This window comes from Equus caballus, chromosome 17 (assembly GCF_041296265.1).
Source record: "Equus caballus isolate H_3958 breed thoroughbred chromosome 17, TB-T2T, whole genome shotgun sequence".
Taxonomy (NCBI): domain Eukaryota; kingdom Metazoa; phylum Chordata; class Mammalia; order Perissodactyla; family Equidae; genus Equus; species Equus caballus.
This window is the reverse complement of record NC_091700.1, coordinates 15490346-15509597: the sequence shown is the minus strand read 5'-3', so window position 1 is coordinate 15509597 and position 19252 is coordinate 15490346. Positions and strand designations below refer to the sequence as shown.

The 19252-nt window shown below is 37.8% G+C and overlaps 1 long non-coding RNA gene and 1 pseudogene across 1 annotated transcript in view; both read left to right on the top strand.

The window, feature by feature from the left end:
- LOC102149483 (proton myo-inositol cotransporter) overlaps positions 1-19252 on the top strand; it is an 80561-nt gene that overhangs the window by 32195 nt on the left and 29114 nt on the right. The window lies entirely within an intron of this gene.
- LOC138918316 (mitochondrial import inner membrane translocase subunit Tim17-A pseudogene) lies at positions 836-3390 on the top strand (annotated as a pseudogene).

Here is a 19252-nt window from a genome sequence, read left to right as displayed (position 1 = left end):
GTCACCAGCCTGCAGGCTGGTCCCGTAAAAGGGCACCTAGAGTGGTTGCCCTGTGCCCTGTACTTTAGGTGGGGGCCCGTGGGGTGGCTGTACATTCCTCCTCTTTTCCAAACGTTATTACAAATAAATTTAGAAATTTCTGTCTTCCTAGTATCCCAGGGGGCCCATGGAAGATAACGACAGTGAGGCCTCTTTTCATATGTAATGATCTTGGTTAACTCCACTCTGGTTGAGTTGCCCTTCTACTAGGTTAACTGTCCTAGGACATATTTTTGTGTTAGTGCCTCTAATTGGACATTCCTAGATTATTCATCGTATGCTAAGAAACCTCAATCGGATATGATATTTGGCCTATGGATATAAATGCTCAAGATAGTTAAATATATATAGTATATAGATATGTGTGTATATATATTCACAAGACATACACACACACAAGCACATACTATATAGTGTTTCAACCTCAGTTTACGCCAAAACAGACACGTTTTCTCGTGTCTCTCTGCCAGTGGGTGGATTTTTCTTTTCATACACCTTATCATCAGGTACACTATCCTTGTGCGTACATAAAAATCCAGTCTCCTACAAGACTATATGAACTGGTCCTTAAGTACTTCTCTGGCCTCATCTGCTACCACTGCATTTCTCTTACTTCCATGCATCAATCCACTTAGTCTTCTTTCTGTTTCTCAAATATGTCAAGATTGAGAAACCCTGCTGTTTTGCAGCAACAGAATATCGCTGTTCCCTCTCAAAGAATGTCCTTCCACTGTTGTCCCATAGATCTAGCCCCTTTTTGTCATTCAGACCTTACTTCTCGGCTGCCGGAGCCAAGATGGAGGAGTATGCATGGGAGCCATGCCCCTGGCAAATTGTGGATGACTGTGGGGGGAGGGGGGGGGGCTTTACGATAGGTACTATAGGTGGCGGTATCTTTCAAGCAATCAAAGGCTTTCGCAATTCTCCAGTGGGAGTAAACCACAGACTGCACACGAGTTTGACAGCTGCTAAAACCAGGGCTCCGCAGCTGGGAGGGAGCTTTGCAGTTTGGGGAGCTTTCCATGATTGACTCCAGTATGGTTCAGGTCAGAGGGAAGGAAGACCCCCTGGAACTCCATCACAAGTGGTGCCTTAACAGGAGCCATCCTGGCCAGGAGAAATGGACCAGTGGCCATGGTCGGGTCAGCCACGATGGGTGGCATTCTCCTAGCTTTAACTGAAGGAGCTGGTATCTTGTTGACAAGATTTGCCTCTGCACAATTTCCCAGTGGTCCTCAGTTTGCTGAAAACCCCTCCCAGTTGCCTTCAGCCCAATTACCGTCCTCACCTTTTGGAGACTACCAACAATATCAATAGGACTTCTTTCCCAGGACTTCTTCAACAGAATGAGCTGCAGTTCAAGAAAGGATTTCAGAAGATCGAGTTACAGTCTGTTTTTAAAACCATAGGTGAGACAGCTGTCGCCCAACAGGATATGAAGGGACATTTAGCACATTTTTCTATTTAAAGGAACATGGAAGGGGGGTGTTAAGAGATAATACATTTATTTATTCACACTTGGATTGCATTTGTAAGCAAAGTAAGTGTCTTATATCTTTAAAGGAAATATAATAAGTGCTTAGGAGATACAGGACCACAGGGCAGACAACAGGGAAAGATGCATGTCATTCCTTGAGGACCTCACTGCCTGAATTTGCGTGTTCTGTTAGTCAGACAACAAAAACTCCTGGAACTTGCGCTTTCTTTTAAGATAAGTTGCAGGGTTCTGCTTTTCATCCTCACACACTTTAAATAATGCTTTGAAATAATAATAATAATGCTTTAAATGAGTGCTTTGAAAATGGCACTTTTTGTAGTTAGACTCCCCCCTCAGTCAAGGGAGCTCGTGTATGAGAAGAACTGTGCCGAGTCCACATGGATCCTTCTGTAGTGCATACTTTCTGGATTGACAGCTAGGGCGGAACATGCACTCTTCACTTTGGAAGTAAAATACCCTGTGTCTTGGTTTTAAGGATGTCAGATACAAGACTCTCTGTACCTTTGAGGCCACTGTGTCTTCATTCTTCACCATTGGAGCCGTCAGCAGACACAAGTTCCTTCCGGTAGACCCATGTCTACATGAGAAGAATTCACAGAGGGTGGGGGAGCACTGGAGGTTTGATGTTTACTGGGTGCTTGAATAAAATGTTTAAAAAAAAAAAACAATGGTACTCTGCAAGACCTGGCTACATAGGGCTCAGTGTAAAAGGAACGTGCAAGGCCTCTTATTAAAAGTTTCAGGAAGTGACAGCAGAGCATTAAACCATGTGTCAGCTCTTCTAAGTGTGGGGTTCTGTGCAGTCATACGTGTCACATCCTCATGAAGCCGGCTCTCCTTTCCCTGACTAGCTAGTCAAATGCCTGATTCCACTTAATTTTTCTCTGTCTTATCACTCTGGGATTTTTTTCTTCATGTCAACTACCACTACCTGAAATTATTTATTTGCTTCCTTATTTACTAGCTATCTTCAACTGCTAGAATATAAACTGTGCGGACAGAAACTTCTGTATTGTTCACTGCTCTAGCACCTAGAATGGTACCTGGCTCAAAAAATATTTTGTTTCAATGGGTAAATAATTTAGTCCATTATTTCCAGTGTTACAAATAGCAACCTATTTTAAGGCCAAAGATATGTCAGAATAACTTAACACTATCCCTAGAGCCAGAAAATCTCAAACAACATATGTATTTAATAGATTTAAAAGTAAACCCAAAATCAGAGTTTTAAAAGATTAGCTTGGAAGTAAGAAAAATATTCTTCCCATTCAGATGCTTAAAGATGGATTCTGGGACCAAAAGAAAAAAAAGACCTTAAATGTTTATAGTTTGTTCATTCTATTACAAAATGATATTTGGTGATGTTTATTAGAAAAAATATATTAGCGTAATCTAGGTTTCCAAGAATTTATGAAGACAGATTTTGCTTATTTTTTTGAATACCAATTTTATTTTATTCTCAGTGTTCAAGTAAAGCTCAAACTATCATATGGACTTAAGCAGGTTTTATTACCTTGAAAAAGTCAGTGATATTGATATTTATCATTAACATATTCTCTTGCCACTAGGTTTCACATACCCTTGATCCAAGGACAGGCCATCCACTGTGGTCAGATAACTTAGTGCTAAGTCTCATAAAGAAATGCATTTGAATTCATTTCCGTGTGGTTTCCCTATACTTCTATTTTTTACAACTTCATCAAAAAGTACTTTAAAGTATTTTTTATGAATGTGTAAATTCTCTGGCCTAAAATTACTTTAAATCATTTCTGATTTGTTGTTTGATTAATCTACATTTTTAACTAAGCTTTTGTTAAGTGGTAGCACTTGAGAAATAGATTAATAACAGCGGCAATGCTACTGATTAAAAATGTGGCAGTCCATTGCCCGCTCTATTTCTTATTGCATTTTCTTTTCAAATTTACAGTGTAAAGCTTACATCAGTTTTAAAATGCTGCTCTAGCTGTTTAGAATTTTACAATGATGTAACTGGCCAAGTATAGCGGCTTTAATGAAGTACTTGCTATTATACCTATGACAGCTCTTATACCTGTGACAGTTAATATTGCCTCAGGCCTGTGAAATGCAAAGCCATCTTCTGATCATGATCTTGGAGTTTTATCTGTGTAACCTAGTACTTACCATTTTTTTAAATTGTTTTTCTTTTTTTAATTGAACATCCATTACTTTGATACAGTCATTGTTACCTCTTTGAATTAACAGGCTTTAACAATAAAGAATTTTCTTTCTGTTTGTTACTCAGCTCTTTATATTTCCTAAAGGTGTAGTTTTGTTGAAATAACCTATCAATGGGTCTTCTGGCTAGTTGTGTTCAATGAATAAATGATAGAATGTTCTAGTTGTAAGTGCCCTTAAAGATGATTGAGTCTAATGGCTGTGCACATCTCCAGCCATTCTTCCACCACACCTTGTCCTGGCAGACATTACTAATTGATTACCATCTCCTTTCCTAATGGGTTTCCAAGCAGCCTGAGAATCTTCCTCAACACAATATTGATTTTGTACAAACTAGTAAGTCCTAGATTCTTGTCCTGTCCTCTCATTATATAGATGAGGAAACCAAATCCCAGACATTTTAAATGATTTGCTAAAGCTTACAAGACCAATTAATTAATGGCTGAGCTGGGACAAGAAAATAAGTCAGCTGACTCCCAATTAAATCCTCTTGCTCCCAGCACTGGTAACTTTGGTGAATTTTTCTGCTCTAGTAATCTTTTTATTCAGCTGCCTTTTAAATAATCTTAAAATGGACTATTACCAATTTTGAATCTTATCTTTGTGCCAGGGGAAATTAGGCTAGGCCACCAAGTTGGCCCTCTCAAGTAGATTGTCATCATCTCTGGGGGAGCTTCTCTGTTTGTTTCTGACTCTGCTACCCACGGCAGCCCCAGTTCTTCCAAGCCTGCCCCCCTTGGAAATAGCCCTGCGAAATCTTACTCAGCATACTTTGCATTCCAATTTATACCATTCCCAGAAGAGATTTTAGCCACGAATATTTCTTCTGTTTACAAATTTCATTCAAAGCATGTCAGTACCAACTACCTTTCTGCAAAAATGCCAAGGATTTGAAGATGGATGCCTGGGTAGGGAAGCTCAATGGCAGTTTTAGAGTTGCCCTGATTTTTGTCATGTCCTAAGAAGATTGGAATAGGTCCAACTAAATATTACAATAAATACTGTATATAAGTTTTCTCAGCAAGGATCTGTTTTTCATGGAACCACAGAAAAAGCTGGGCATCAATCTTCATTATGTATTTTGTATGTATCAGCTGCTCCACTGCAGATTGGGAACAAATTCATACTCTAAGGATTCTGACAGTTTACAAATTATGCTGTTATAAATTTGATTCTCTCTGGACCAATGAGCTGAAAGTTCTACCAAGTTTCTTTCTGAGTCATGTGAACTCATGATTCAACCAACCCGCCTCAGTTGTCAGACTTGAGTGCTGTGAAGATATTATCTGTCTTGGTCTCTGAGCATGTTTTTGTATAATAGGCCTTACTTTAAAATCACTCAGTTGCTGCATTTCACTGAGATGCATTTTCCACCTTTTGAATTGCTATTAGTTGTACAGACCAATTTGTAGCCTTGATTTTTCCAATCTTTTTGACCCAGCTGCTAGCTAAACTTCAGATTTTTTTTGAGCTGTCATACTTGTTTCCTTTGTTTGGTTTACTCTGCCAGCGGCAGTGGAAGTGAAGCTTATTTTTACTGTAATTTTAGAGATGACTCTGGATCAGTCCCTATAAAAGTATACCGTGGGGGTGCTAATGTTCAAAATTAAAGAACGTTAATTTTCTTGAATTTTGAAATTAAAGTTAATTTTGAAATTTAAAAACATCATTGCAATTCTCCAGGTGGTTGTGCCTTTCCTGAGGTGGGAATAGGGAGTAGGGATGGTGCGATTGCATATAATTTGAAGACAGGCAGTACCTTTGTTTCATTACCCTGATTTATTTTGGGGACCATTTATAAAGTATTTTAAGCTTCATTTAGCGCTATAGGAGTATGAGAGGTTTTTATGGTTATACAGAGGTGTTATGGGAAATGTACTGAGAGCTCAGGAAAGCCCAGAATGGAGCTGATGTATCTCGTGAGTCTCTCCTCTGCCTTCGCGCTAGCCTGGGGTGGGGGGTCCTGGGAGGTGTATGTATGTGCCTTGCTAGGAGGCTGAACACAGAAGGCTGGAGGGTCTACGCAGGAGAGAAGCACCAGCTTTACAGTTAGAAGTTAAAGGACTCTTCTTATATATGATAGGGATGTTATAAATTTTTGATGAATCAAAAGTTGCTTGGGAATATAGATTTTAATTTACTATCAAGGTGTCACCTTTTGTTTTCAGTTTCTTCTTCAGGTTATGTAACAAATAACCCTAAACCTTTGCAGCTTCAAACAATAAACACTTATTGTGCCATACAGTTTCTATGGATCAGGAATCCAGAAACAACTTAGCTGAGGTGTTCTGGTTCAGTGTCACTCAGAGATTGCTGTCATTTGAAGGCTTGACTGCAGCTGGCCAGTCAATGCTGGTTGTCAGTCAGGCTGTATTTTCTCTTCCTGTGGAGCTCCCTATTAAGCTGCTTGAGTGTCCTCATGACATGGCAGCTGGTTTCCAGAGCGAGTGATGTGGGAGAGGCAGGCAGAAGTCCTAATATCTTTTATTAACTAGCTTCAGAAGTCATGCTCCATCATTCCACAATAATAGTTACATAGGTTATTCAGTGGGAGCTACACAAGGGCATGAGTACCATGAGGTGGGATCACTGAGGGACATCCTGCAGGCTGCCTCCCACAGCTCTGAATAAAAATCATGTTTGAGGTAGATTTTAATGAAAACGATAGCTTTTATATTCATACGGATGGGATGTGTAGGTTGACTCATGACTGGTTTTCAGTGTTTGTGTATATCTGTGTTTACTGTAACTGGCCTATAACATGTATTCATTAACTTCTATTTTAAAGCACACTTGTATCTTGGACTATGATTAGATTATCTGATGGTATTTATCATTCTTACAGAATAAAAGCTACCAACATGAGACAACAAAAATTAGGGTTGCGGTTGTCTTCATCATCTTTGTGAAACCCACTGAAATATTTAGCTACTTTAGAAGAGATGGGTTATTGGATTAGCTCCTCGTTTTGTGTCGAATCACCACATACAATATTTTTCACAATTGCTGTTGCTTATGAAAAGAGAAAAACATTTTCTGCTACAGAACCACAATATAAATGAGAAAATATTGAGCTGAAATGGGAAAATAACATTATAAATATAGCTCAGGAAATGCAAGTCAGAAATCCAAAATAAGTTCAGTGTATGCTGAAAATGTTAGCATTTTCAATGTATTTAAAGATAATTATATTGCAAACATAATACAATTTTAACCATTGTTTCCCAGTTGAAAGGCTTAGGGATGCTTATTTAAGTCACTAGAAGAGATGTGTGTTGTTGTTTTGTTAGCATCAGAACTTATACAAATAATAAAATGAATAGTTTTCACTATTCATTACTTACTATTATTTACCCTAGGCAGGTTACCAAATAGCACTTTTTAGGTTATTATCTTTTAAGTTTTTTTAAGTGAGCAAACAAAGCACTCTTCTGCACTGATGTTGAGAGTAAAACAAGACATCTTTCTAAATGGAAATTTGTAGACATGTGTCAAGAGGCTTAATAATGTCCACACATTATAGGTAATGAGCAACCCTACTTCTAGAATTGTGTTATAAGGAGATAATTGGAGAGGAAGTCGAAGATATATATGTTCATGGCAGCAATAGTATTATTAAAAATATTGGAATAATAATCAGTAGGCAAATGACAAAATAAATGACACTGTGTTCTCATTACATTAGCACACAGGCTAAACTGTTATAACTGAAAGACCAACCTCAACAGAGAAGTTAATTTCAATAAATTTCAGTATTTCAGAGGTACTAACCCTGTGGCTGTGCACCAGAAGATGATCAGGGAGCTAGGTCTCCACTCTCTTTCTCTGTTAATTTGAAGACTATACTCTTTACGTAGTTTCAGCCGACTCACCATCACCAAGACCTTGGGCCAGACTATGGAAATGGGGAAAAAGGAAAAAGAAGGCAAGCAGCTTTCCTTTAAGAAAATGACCTAGAAGTGAAATACCTTATTTCTGCTCACATTCTAATGGCCAAAACTTAATCACAAGGTCACACTCAGGTAAAGTTAGGACGTCAAGGGCTATACCCTGAATTGTGAGAGTGAATGAAATATGAAAGTGGCCATATATAACCTTTAAATATTATCTTAAGTGAAAGAAGCCACTTTTAAAAGGCCACATACAATATGATTCCATTTCTATAAAGTGTCCGTAATAAGCAAATCCATAGATGCAGAAAGTGGATTAGTGGTTGTCAGGGGCTAGGGGAAGGAAGGACTGGGAAGTGACTGCTAACGGGGATGGAGTTTCTTTTTGGAGTGATGAAAATGTTCTAAAATTAGATAGTGGTAGTGGTTGCACAACTCTGTGAATGTACTAAAAATCACTGAATTATATACTTTAAAATGATGAATTTTATGGCATGAGAATTATATTTCAGTAAAGCTGTTATTAAAGAAAAAAATGTTCCAGTGCAAAAAAGGACAACAAGGAAACTTTCCTTTCATAACCCTTGCATGGACAGAGGGGAAATGCCCTACCCCAGGAATTTAAAACCAGAAGTCAGCCCTTACATGGGCTTCAGCCTGAATTCATGCCACCTGTGTCTGTAGAAATCTCCAGCTGAAGACTTTTTCTAAAGTGGTTCCAGTTCTACAGCAGCCCCCAGGTGTCTAAAATTCCAGGAAAACGAGCAGTTCACAGTCCAAATCACAAAAAATACAAAGGTACTAGGGCACCATGAACAAAAATCAAGTCAATAAAACACAAGATAGCAGTAATGGCCCTGCAGAGATTTCAGGTGTGGGGTTTGTTAGACAAATATAGAATAACCGTGGTTGATATATTTTAAAAATAAAAGAGGATTTTGAAAATACAAGCAAGGAGTAGCAGATTTTTTAAATAATTATCAAATTCTAGAAAAGAAATATATGATAAATTAAGTTTACAATTTAGTTCTATAGATTTATCAGCAGATTTGACTTACAGTTAATGTACTGGAGGACAGATATGAGCATGTTATCCTGAACAAAGTCTAAAGAAACACAAAGACAAAGAATATGAGAGATCAGGATATAAGAGAGGTTAGGATAAGAAGTTTGATATACTTCAAATCAGAGCTCTATAAGGAGAAAATAGAGGGAATGGGGAAGAGGCAGTATTTGAAGATCTGATAACTGAAAATATTCTAGAATATTTGAATCCACAGCTTTAAGAAGCCCTAAGCGTCCCAAGCAGTATAAGTAAGACGATATCCACCCTAAACACATTGGTGTGAAATTGCGTAACAACAAAGAGAAGGAGAAAATCATAGAAGCAGTTTAAAAGGGTGGAAGAAGAAATCATCTTCAAGGCAAGAGCAATTAGACCTACAGCTTATTTCTCAACAGAATCCAGAAGAGAATTGAATTATATCCTCAATATGCTGAGAGAAAATACACATCAATTTATAATTCTATACCCAGTGAAAATATCTTTCAAGAATGAGAGTAAAATTCTGTCAGTTGCTCAAAAGTTCTCTGAATCTCACAATGCAACAGAAAAGGTACTTTGTTCAAGTAGTTGCAACAGAGAGCATACTCAAAGGAAGTCTCTCTCTGAAAATGAAGAGAGGATTTTACAGAGGGAAAGAGACAAAAGTGGCCAAGCGCCAGCTGCAAGGTTGGTGGGTGTTGGTCAGACAGGTGTTGCAATCTTGCAGAAATGAGTTTTTTCCTTGCAGTTTGGCTGTTGCAGGCCATTACCTCCTTTTCTAGGAGTTGTTGGCTCAAAGGAGGAATTTAGAGGGAGTGGGTTAGTTTCTCAGTACCAGAGAACAAGGGAGTAGGTGTAAGTTCAGAGCAGAAAGTGTTTACGGTTCTCCACAGTCCCTCCTCTTGAACAAAGCACACAAGAGTCCTATACCTGCCAACCCGAATGGGCCCATTGAGACAAAAGGAAAGTTATTAGAATGGGGGTCGATTTTAGGGTTAAAGTTTCTTTTTGCTTCTGTTCTGAGATAATGTTCTGAGATCATTTGTTTTGAAAGTATGTTGCTGCTTAGCTGAATGACCCTAAGAAATTACAGTAGTCCCCCCCTCATCCATGGTTTCAGTTACCTGTGATCAACTGTGGTCCAAAATGGTTTCAGTTTCCGTGGTTTCAGTTACCTGCAATCAACTGTGATCCAAAAATGTTAAATGGAAAATTCTAGAAATAAACAATTCATAAGTTTTAAAGCGTGTGCTGTTCTGAGTAACGTGATAAAATCTCACACCACCCTGCTCCATCCTGTCCAGGACATGAATCATCCCTTTGTCTAGCCTATCCATTCTGTGTACACTACCTGCCTGATAGTCACTTAGTAGTTGTCTTGGTTATCAGAACAACTGTCGTGGTATCACAGTGCTTGTGTTCAAGTAACCCTTATTTTACTTCATAATGGTCCCAAAACGCAAGAGTGGCGATGCCGGCAATTCGGATATGCCAAAGAGAAGCCATAAAGTGCTTCCTCTAAGTGAAAAGGTGAAAGTTCTCAACTTAATAAGGAAAGAAAAAAAATCATATGCTGAGGTTGCTAAGATCTACAGTAACTTCTATTACCAGTATATTGTTATAATTGTTCTATTTTATTATTAGTTATTGTTGTTAACCTCTTTCTGTGCCTAATTTATAAATTAAACTTTATCATAGGTATGCATGTACAGGAAGAAACAGTATATATAGGGTTCGGTACTATCCACGGTTTCAGGCATCCACTGGGGGTCTTGGAAGGGATCACCTGTGGCTAAGGGGGATACATTTAATGAGAGGGATTCCTACCAAGAGGCAGAGCAGGTGAATGAACAACCTTTGGAGGATTGTTCAGAGCCAAGACTGGGTTTCTGTCAGGAATATCCAGAAGCAGCAGCCCCAGCCCCCTCCACCCACGGCAGAGTCCATCCCAGAAGTCAGGACCAGCTAGTCCACGCAGAAGATAGTTTGGTTGGCTTCACATCAGAAAGGTTCTGAGGGGATGTACATGCAGCAGTCATCTCTAAGGACTGTACACGAACCCCCAATGGGATGCTAAGACGGAGGCAAAGTTGTCTTGGCTATTTAGGTCCTTACAATTCCCTATGAATTTTAGAATTAGCTTGTCAATTACAAAAAGCCTACTGGGATTTTGATTGGGTTTGTGTTGACTCTATAGATCAATTTGGGAAAAATTGATATCTTTAGCAATAAACCCATAAACACGGTATATCTCTGCATTATTTAGTCTAATATTTCTCTGCACTGTTTTGTAGTTTTTAGTGTACAGATCTTGCACATCTTCTGTCAAATTTATTCCTAAATATTTTATATTTTTGTTGCTATTTGTTAATGGAATTTTTCTTAATTTCCGGTGGTTTGTTTTAGTATGTAGAAATGCAATATATTTTCATATACTGATCTCAAAAAAGGCAACCTTGCTAAATTCATTTATTTTAGTAACTTTTTTTGTTGTTGATTCCTTTGGATTTTTTACATACATAACCATGTTATTTGCCAACTGCAAAGCTTTTAATAGACAATATAGTTGTATATCTTTATGACCCAAGGAAAGTGAAGGGTTTTTTTAAACCAGTTAAAGAAAATGCAGACCATAAAGGAAATTATAAATATATTTGACAAGTTAAATTTCATAATTTTGATTCATGAAAAGATAAAGAAGTTAAAAAAGAAGCCCCACACTGATAGAAGATATTTAGAGTAAATCTACCTGGCAAAGGCTTAGTATCTAAATTGCGCTGCCCAGTAGGATAGCCACAAGCCACTGTGGCTTTGAGCACTTGAAATGTGGCTTGTCTCAATTGAGATGTACTGTAAATGTAAAATACACACCATATTTCAAAGACTTAGTACCAAAAAAAAAAGAACGTACAATATCTTCTTAAGAATTTTTATATTGAAAACATGTTGAAATCAAAATATTTTCAGTTAAATTGAAATACATAACTAAAATTGATTTCATTTGTTTCCTTTCACTTTTTTAATGTGGCTGCTAGAAAACTTTTAATTATATACGTCTCACATAAAAGCAGATACTCAAATGGCCGATAAATATATGAAAAAGGGGCTCACACTCTTAATCAAGAAAGTGCCAATTTAAACTATAATAGAGTACCATCTTTATCTACCAGATTAGCAGATATTTAAAAAAGAAAAACTGGCTAGGCTGCAGTGCACACTCCTCTCCCGCCCCCTGGTGCTGAGAATCTAAATTGGTACCGCTACTTAGGACACAGTTTGTGTTGTCTGTAAAGCTGACTGCACATACCTACCATCCAACACTTCCACTTCCCTATATTTAATAGAGGATCTCTTCTATACATGCACCAGGAGACATGTTAAAAATTTGTTCATAGCAGCATTATACGTAATTTTTAGAAACTGGAAACGAATGGCTAAACTGGTATATTCATACAAGTATATACAAAGTATATACCTTTTTCAGCTGAAAATGAACTTCAGCTAAGGCATCACTGTGAATGAATCCCAAAAGCACATTAAAGAATGAAGCAAGTCAGAAAAGAAAGCGTACAATATTCCATTATATTAAATTCAAAATCAGGCACAATCAAGCTACTGATTTTTTAGGAGTACGTGTATAAATAGTATCATAATAGAGAAAGACAAGGGCATAATTAACACAAAATTAACGATGGTGATTATCTGTGGGGCCAAGGGAGGGGATACAATCAGGAAGTGGCCCAGAGACAGCTTCTAAAGTCTGATAATGACGTCATTCTTAACCTGGTTGGTGAGTAAATCGGTGATTATCTTATTGTTCTTTAAAGTGTACATAAATATTTTCTAAAACTCTTTGTATGATAAATTTTAACAAATTAACACAGGCTGTACGACAACTATAATATGAACCTAATTTTATTTGCACACACACACAAAAACTAGATTGTTAAATATGTATGGGAAAATAACTCTAAGTACACCAAAATCTTTATTTCATGATGATGGGATCCATGTGGATAAGTGGTTGGAGTTTGGAAATTGAGGGTGCAGGGCAGCTTTGAGCGTTGAGCTACTTTCTAATAGAGTCAGCATTCTATTAATTGTGCTTATCAAAGATATAAGCAGGATTATATCACTAGAGACCTAAACAGGCAAGTTCGAGTATTTTTAGGGAAGTTTTAGATGGTTCCTAATTCTTTTGCACATGTAGAGAGTCATGATTAGTCATTTCAATGTGCATAAATCTCCTAGAAGTGGAATACTTTTTGTATATATACAGCAGCAAGTATGTTTAATAGAGTATTATTTGGGGTCAGCCCCGTGGCCAAGTGGTTAAGTTCGCGCGCTGCACTTCCCGCGGCCCAGGGTTTCACTGGTTCAGATTCTGGGCGCGGACATGGCACCACTCGTCAGGCCACGTTGAAGCGGCGTCCCACATGCCACACCTAGAAGGACCTACAACTAGAAATACACAACTATGTGCTGGGGGGATTTGGGGAGAAAAAAGCAGGAAAAAAAAATGAAGATCGGCAACACTTGTTAGCTCAGGTGCCAATCTTTACCAAAAAAAAAACCAGAGTATTATTTTTATTACTATGTAATTGTTCTTAGGATACATTCTCATACTTGGGTCACATTTCTATGATGGAATTAACGGCATCACATGTATTATCTTAGTACCAGTAAAACTTGAACTGTGCATTTAGTAAATGATAATACCCCTCCTCCCTGGAAGGGTTCATGTCTAACAAATAGCAGTTTATCATCAATAAACGTGTGTATTTGCCCTTTGGATTTTTAGATTATGAGGAATCATAAGCTGAGGCTCCTGAGTGTTTCCATTAACTTTGCATCATCATTTATTTATTTATTCACAGGCCACCTTCTCTTGTCTCTTGCTATTTATTCATTTTCATCCTAAAATGTATCATGTTTTGGGTTTTTTTTTAAAGATTTTATTTTTCCTTTTTCTCCCCAAAGCCTCCCAGTACATAGTTGTATATTTTTAGTTGTGGGTCCTTCTAGTTGTGGCATGTGGGATGCCCCCTCAGCATGGCTTGATGAGTGGTGCCATGTCCGCGCCCAGGATCCAAACCAGCGAAACCCTGGGCTGCTGAAGCAGAGTACATGACCTTAACCACTCGGCCATGGGGCCAGCCCCTATCATAATGTTTTAAAAGACAGTGTTTACATTACTGAATAGAAATAAGAATAAGTTTATTCATGATTGCATGAAGAGAAAACTTGTTTCAATAAGGACTAAAGAGAAAGCCAAGGAAGTATACCAAAATGTTACAAAATAATTAACAAAAAGATTGTGACTGGGATAAATAAATAAAATGAGCTGAAGGAAAAAATAATGTCCTAGGAACCCAGATGATGTTATTTCCTTCTCCTTTAGGAAACAGATCATATCTACAAGGGAATGTTGTAATGTATAGAACTTTATAGAAGAAAAAATATTCCTTTTTGTCTTTGGGGCCCAGGCCTTCAGAATACATGCATTTTTATTAATAGCAACAATAACTGCTGTTGTTTTTGTAATTATAATTTCATGCTAAGCATTTTTTTTAATTTTTCAGCAAGACTAGCCCTGAGCTAACATCTGCCAATCCTCCTCTTTTTGCTGAGGAAGACTGGCCCTGAGCTAACATCCACGCCCATCTTCCTCTATTTTATATGTCGGACGCCTGCCACAGCATGGCTTGCCAACTGGTGCCATGTCCACACCCAGAATTCAAACCGGTGAACCCCAGGCCGCCAAAGTGGAACGTGCACACTTAACTGCTGCACCACTGGGCCGGCCCCCATGCTAAGCATTTTTAAATGAAGATAGTGAACCTCAGGTAGGTTAAATAACTAGCTTAAGGTCATTAGTGGAAGCTAGTAAGCAGTTAAGCCAGAATTCAAACCAAAGTCTGTTCCACTACAAAGCTTGTGCCGTTAACCTCTGTACAAACTGGCCATATACCCAACTCCATCTCCACTTCCTCTGTCGCTTTCAACCAGTTGAGTCACTTCTGATACGTGGATCAGAGGCTTACCTTAACATCTAGGTTGCGTACATTGTTTTACTACATTACAGGGCTCCAATTTTAATTTTTTTAAGGAAAAAAACATTTACAGAAAACTTAATTGTGACTATGATTTGATTCATATAAAAATGTTGAAGCTCTTATGGGCACTACACCAAGAACAAAGGCAAATGGGACAAAAAAAGAGCTCAAAGTAGGCCATTTGCTGAAATCTTAAATTTGATCAGCACTTTCTTCCAGGGAAAATAGTCTTTGTACCTGTTACAGGAGAGAGGATTTAGATAAAGTATTTAACCCCTTGAGCTATCTCCCACGCTCCACACAGGGTACAGAAACACAAAGAATGATTTACTCACCAAGGTTGAGCCCAGATTTAATATTCTGTGTCTGAAGTTTCCCCAACTCCTAAAATTTTCTGACTCTGAGTTTTCTCTCTTGTGGTTAGGGCAGCCAGACTGATCTAACAGTCCCTGAAGACCCATCTCTGAATTTTGTGTTCTGTATATGCTAGTGTCTGCTTAGAATGTGCATTTCAGACGCTTGGGGACCCCCCCTTTTCCTTATGGGATAGAACTTTGAGACATACTATCAGCCCCAGGGACCCTTTTGGGAAAACTTCTACCCAAGATAAACACAAAATATTCTCAATAGGAGACTGCCCTTTACTTCATAATAAAAGTATAGCAAGCCTTTCTTAAGTTGTAGAATATGTGCTTTTCCTCTAAGACTCTCTATCTCCTAATACGTTGGCCTTATTTCTAGGCATAGTTTCATGACGGTGGTTACCGTAAACCCACAGTGTACAAGTCCATTTAGGATCCAAGAGAGAGCCCAGACCTTGAGTAGTTCCCAGTTCATATATTCACGAGACATCCATAATCTAAGATTGCCCATTGCTTATTCACTTGCTCAGAATATTCCTCATTACCAGGCTTTAGAGCTGCTCTTCTAGACAGCTCTACCAATACAGGCAAATGTGTCAAGTCCCCTCCTTCAGGCTATGTCAGGGTCCTACACAAGCCACCCATCCACTTTTCTCCATTGCTACAAGACCGTTTTCTCTCTTTCTAAAGAAAAAAACCACAGATTTCCACTAATATCTCTTCTATAGTGCTTGTGTGTGTGTGTGTGTGTGTGTGTTGGGAAATATAAAAACTCCCATCTCACCTGCCAATAGATTTTGGCTGTGTATCTAACAATTTTAAGTGACACTTAGCTTGTAGTAAATGATTGTTGAATGATAGGATAAATGAATATTTAAATTCATCTTCTCTAATGCTTATTCTTGTGCCTAGAATACAAGACGTTTATTTGTTGAAATAATTAACAAAAGCAGTAATTACTTGGAGTTAAAATATATGTAAGTTTACCTACTGTAAACTTTCAAAATATATAAAAATTCATACAAAGAATAAAGGACTCATTACATTACTAATTCATTGTCTCCTTACATAAAATTGTTTTGGAAATAAACAAATTTCAAAATTGTGAGGCAATGTTTTATTGTTACATTGTCAAATGGTAAAAATGATTCATTTAACAAATCTTTATTGGGCCCCAGCTGTGTGCCTGCCACTGCGCTGGCCTCTGAGACACAGGGTGATGGTAGTGAGTGAGGTGGAGGAGGTACTAGGTAAGGCTGGAGGAGGAGGCAGACCATGCAGGGGCCTCTCCTCCCCAGCCCCCCACCCATGTGAAGCCAGGGCTGTTTCTAGGAAGAGGAGTGCCATGGTAGGTGTGACATAATTTGCTTTGCTCAGTACCAGGAATAGAGTAGACGGAAGGTTGGAGTAGATTTTAATGGACCTGTAAAGCTATACGTTCACCCAAAGAGAAACCATCTTTGATTTGGAAGGACTGAGACACATCTTGTCTGTTTCATAGTTTTGTTTCATTGCTGATAACCAGTAAGGTGTTTCAGAAGTTTCTGTATAAATCAGGAGGTGAGAAAAAAGGCAGTTTGTAGTGAAAATGCTTAATTTGTGAAGCTATTACATTTTCACTTTAGCAGAAATTTGAGATAATGTGAAACTGCCTTACAGTTTATACTTTTATGATAATGACTTTCTATCTCCTCATCATTTATAAAATTCTAACATCAATAACTAATGGCACAATTTCTTTTTTAAGTAATCAGTAAGACATTCCATATGTATTTTCATCTTCTAAGCAACTTCAGAGGAAACATTTTTTCATGTTTAATTCCTTACTGAGGTGACTGTATCAAACTCATGATGTAACTCTGTGTTTTAGAACATGTATTATTTAAAGACTGCTTAACACTGCCATCTTATTGCATCAGAATGACTGTTCTCTTTGTCATCCATTCATACTTTTGGCACCACTGCGCTCAAATGAATTATCTAGTTATCGAGATTGTTACATGATATTTTAACTTCCAGCTCATATAAGTATCCTTTCTTTTCTAATTATTGTTTTGTGCTTTGGGGCAAAATGGATACTGAGTCAAAAGAGAATATAAAGACACAGAGGCCAAGATGCTGCTTGTTTTAATTCCTAATGCTCTTTGGGAAGCGTTTTATTCTACTCATTTTGGTTAGAATTTTACTGACTGACTTTACTACTGACTTTAAAGAACAACACTGACTTAGGGGAGATTTCAAGCAGAGTTTTCATCTCAGTGCTTTTTCCATTTAAATTCCATAAAAAGTAAGAAGCCTCAAGAAAAGGAAGTTTTCATATACATATGAACTGCTAGGATGATTATGTTGAAGGAGAAGGAAACAGAGAAGTCTGGGTTTCAATGTTACCGCTGCTACATAATCTTAGGAAAGTCGCTGTAATTTACAAAGACTTGTCTCGTATGCAGAATGGGAATAACGATGCTATTGCTTTGGATTATTATGAGAATTAAATGTGTCAATGTATATTAAGGTGTTTTGTGTATGGTAAAACTTTATACAAATATTAGTCAATTTCATCACGTGAAGATTTACAGCTACTCAAGGACATTTCTGTTGGGAGCACAGCTTTCATAAAGAAGCTATAGAACTCACACTTGATGGAAGGCAGCTGTAGAATGGATTGAAAAGAATCCAAGAAACAAATTATACCATTGTTTGCATCAAGATAGCCTACAGCAATAAATCAGCCACATTCATTCCCATGCACCTGCAAATAAACATGAGTGACGGATACTGTGCAGGCACTCTTGCGGTGGAAAGAAAATTAAATCAGAGTTCTGGTGTGGCTTGAAATTCTTAAAGCTTGAGATGATACAGATGGATTTCACAATGCGTATGGTAAGGAAATGTGTCTTTCCCATACTGCCACAGGCAGTAAGTTTTTAAATTAAGTAGAGATAAATTTCTTAGAATTTAAAAACTTTTGACAACAAATACACGTCTTCTCTAATGCTTACAATATATAGTGGAGAAATTTGTGTCAGATCCTAATGGGAATTGTACAAGTATTTTTATTGTTTTATTTTAAAAACATTTATTGAGCATTGGTTATCTGTAAGATGTGTTAAGAACTGGCCTCTGAAGCCTGGGGAGGGAAGAGGGAAGATAGAGGTGTTGTGTCCTCACTGGAGAAAGGTCCCCAAGTATTGCAGGGGAATAAAAGAAGTCAGGCAGCAGAGTGAACCCGTAAGTGTGGAAAAAGCTCAGGTATCTGATTTGGAACTTGAGAGGGATGGTATAACTTACCATCACGAGATCCTTGTCACAGCACAGTCACATGAGGGCCAATCATAACCCTGTTCCAAAGAAATAACTTTGGTCCCATTATAAATTATATTATTAATTTCATTTACTATAGTGTAATTTTTATGAAAAAATTGTTTTTAATTATTAAAGTTATTAAATTAGTAAATTAGTAGTAACCAGCAAAATAGACTCTATTGAAGCCATTAAGCCTTTCCTTCATTCATTTATTTACTCAGTGACTTCACAAATGTATACATTGTGCCAGATATGGGGCATCATTTAGGATATCACAGCAAGTGGCTATCAACTGAAATACCAATGATGGAGCAGTGTGGCTGCAATACAACCCCCTTCAGCAACATCCATCTTATTTCTTATGGCACTAGAGCCATAACACACAAATGAACTTATTATCCTGTGTTTGCTGCTATTATTTCAATTATACTGTTTCCCCACCTCTACTCCATTTGGTTCAGTCGCTCATTTCACCCAGTACTTAACACAGCTCCTCATATGATTGGCTCATGATGGCAAGAAACAAAAGGAAAAGGGAAGGAGAGGAAGAGAGCCCAAAGTAGAAAGTGAAAAAATAAGGTTGGTTTTCTTGAGTGACAAAGCAGCAGATTCTGAATATGATTCAAAAAGGAATTCCAGAAGATATGACCACTGTAGTACAGCATAGTTGGAATCAGGGTAGCCCCTCCCACAGTGACTACACGGGGAAAGTTACTTTAATTTTTTATACTGTATTTTCAGTGTTTGAAAAAATCTTGGTGCAGGAATGGAGCTGTATGGTGATTGTGATACACTTTTTTGAGAACCTGTGGGATTTTATAGTTTCAGAATCAGGATCGGTGCTCTAAGAACTTAGCTATTAT